Source organism: Mesitornis unicolor, unplaced genomic scaffold (genome assembly GCF_000695765.1).
Source record: "Mesitornis unicolor isolate BGI_N332 unplaced genomic scaffold, ASM69576v1 scaffold870, whole genome shotgun sequence".
Taxonomy (NCBI): Eukaryota; Metazoa; Chordata; class Aves; order Mesitornithiformes; family Mesitornithidae; genus Mesitornis; species Mesitornis unicolor.
Window position 1 is genome coordinate 83,838 of NW_010158772.1, and position 2,743 is coordinate 86,580.

Below are 2,743 nucleotides of genomic sequence, written 5' to 3' on the forward strand. Positions count from 1 at the left end.
TGGCAAGGTCCCTTTCACAAAAGGGAATAGGCGTTTGTAGTTGCCAGAGAAGAAGGCTATGAATCTCAGCTGCCTTGTCAGGAGGAAGCCTAGACCGCAAATTTGGTGCCTGTTTCGTGTGGGCTGGGTGCATGCTGAAAGGTGCTGCAGTGTCTTGGCCTCTTGGCTATGGCAGTGAAGGGCTGGGTGTGTGCTTGGACCTGACAGCTGGCAAAAGGTGCCACAAGTTGCACAGCTGAAGTCACAGCCGATACTTTGGGTAGGTACTTTTTGTGAAGGCCTTGAATTTTAAGTTACCTATCAAATTGGGCAGCCTTCTTGAGAACAGTTTATCTTATAGGTGCTCAAGTGGTTGTAAAGGCTGAGCAGCAGAGCTAGATTAACTTTATGACTGTCACCAAGCCCAGATTTCACTTTAAATATTTTATGTGGTGCATGTGCAGCCCAGAGAAATTTGTACCTTCCTGACAGTATTGAGTTTCCTGAAAATATGATGTGGGAGGTGAAAAAGGAAACCCCAAACCAGAACTCATTCAAGTACAATGAAAAGCACAGTGCCGTATCACTCACAAGCAATTTCAACCAAGAATCAGTGCTTTTCAAGAAACACTGAAAATTATTTACAATATCCTTGCAATACCTGACATATAATGACAGAGCCATGCTAAGTGACTTACCCCAAGTCATTCAGTACCTCATCTATAACTGAGGATACTTGATGTCTAATTTCATCAGACAATGTGGCTGTTTTGGTATGATTGTCTACCAGGCTTGCTAAACAAATAAGAAATAAACTTTGTTGATTTTCAATAGAGTTTGAAATAGACATTTTGCATCCTTTCTTTTTGTGAACTTCCTAAATTTAGACACTCCAAGAAAAAAAAAATAGAAAAATGTGTGTGCTAATTGATCTCTTAAACATCATTATGCCACTGGCATACGAAAACATTGTATATAAGACATTCTTTTGTCATTTTTACTTCCTGATTGGTAAGACTTGGGAATTTTGAGGAATTATGCAAAAGGTTGAAAGTGGATATTTATCCAATTTCTGAATATTTCAGTGACTTTCACTAATTGTCATTTCTCTTTATCCAGCAAGAACTTGACATTTTTCTACTCTGATCTTTTCCTTTTAATTTGGCCACATTTATAAGAGAGAAGAGTATTTCACAATATGTTTTGGGAATATTCAGCACAAGGTGATTGCTCTTCTTATTTTCTCACAGACAACAAATGTTTATCTTTTCGGTATCTGTTGTGTGAAAAGAGATGTACAAGGCTTCTCACATTCATCAACAAAACTCTCTACTGCCAGTGGTAAATTAGGAGTAACTCAGTCAAAAGCTATGAAGCTCAACTAGTGTGAAACTGTTCTGAAGAATTGATTCAAGGACAATTGGAGTTAATGGGAATGTTCCCATTGACTTCCATGTGCTTTGAGGTATGTCATGTATAATGCGAAATAAGTGATGGACTTGTGAGCTGATGGCGGTGGTGAGGAGAAATGTTCAGAGATTAATTTTAGCATGGGGAGAGCAGTTATCCTTAGTCTTCATGTAGAGTTAAAAAGGAAAAGGTGGTTTCTCTTCTGGGCTGTTCTTCCTTGTCACAGCTCTCCGAGTCAATAATTTGCATTCACTTCTGTCCAGTCCTGCCTGTCTGATGCCTTCAAAACTCCCCTGAATCAGTAATTCCCCACCATTATAAGTAGTGTTGATTAGTTTGAATTATTTTTAATGGTTTTGCTGGTAATACTTTGATTTAAACTACTGGAAATCCCATATAAATCGTACCAAGGTATGCTTTACATAGGATTAGTCATACTGGATATAATCTGATACCCATTTTTTGCAGTAGGTTCAACAATATTTTCAGAAGAATTTTTAGCGTTTAGGATTTGAAAAAGTCTATGAACATATACAAGGAGTCAAGGACGATCCTCCTGAGCACATAGAGTCTTCTCATAGTCTTGTTGCTGAGGTACCTGCAAGAGCAATACATTTTGAAAGAAAAGATTGTCTTTCAGGATCAGCAGTCTCTTTTTTCCCCAAGATTTCCTTAACATTAGGTGGTCTGAAAAATATCTAGAACAAGTTTCAGCAACAAAAACGGCAGCTCAACTCCGAGCTAAGGGAGACTTCTTGGAAAAAAAAAGCAAGGTGTTGCTTGACAGAGCCTGTGCTCTGCACTCTGCAGCTCTGCTATGCCTTGGCAGATTTTTGTGTTGTGATTTGTCATGATATAAGAGCGTTTTTCTTTTCATCTGACAGAATAGTGTTAATTTCTCCTACAATACCATATTGGAAGGTGAAAAGTTTTCTTGGCTCCTGTGTGTTATATTATAATACAGGGAAAAGCTGGGCAGTTTTTTAAAATTATGTTTCGCCTTTATTATGTCAAGATTTCATAGTGTTTCATAGAGATTTTGTAATATTTTGGTGGCTATTACAAGCAGGCAATTACTATGGAAATTATAGACTGTGCTTGAATGTTTGGAGTGAGAAATTATAGATAATTTCTGGTGTGTTGGTCCAGTTTCTATGGTAATCTGAATAAGTGTGAATTAATTGCCTGTTGTTGCCATGGTTCTTTATGGTAATTCTAGACTCTTAATGTTTAAGATATACCAGGTTACACTTTATGCATGTCTTTAGTACTTGTTAACATACCTCTTAGGATGTTCCAGAGATTACTGTCATCTCATTTTCTCTGTTTTTGACTATCTGAGGATGTTAACATG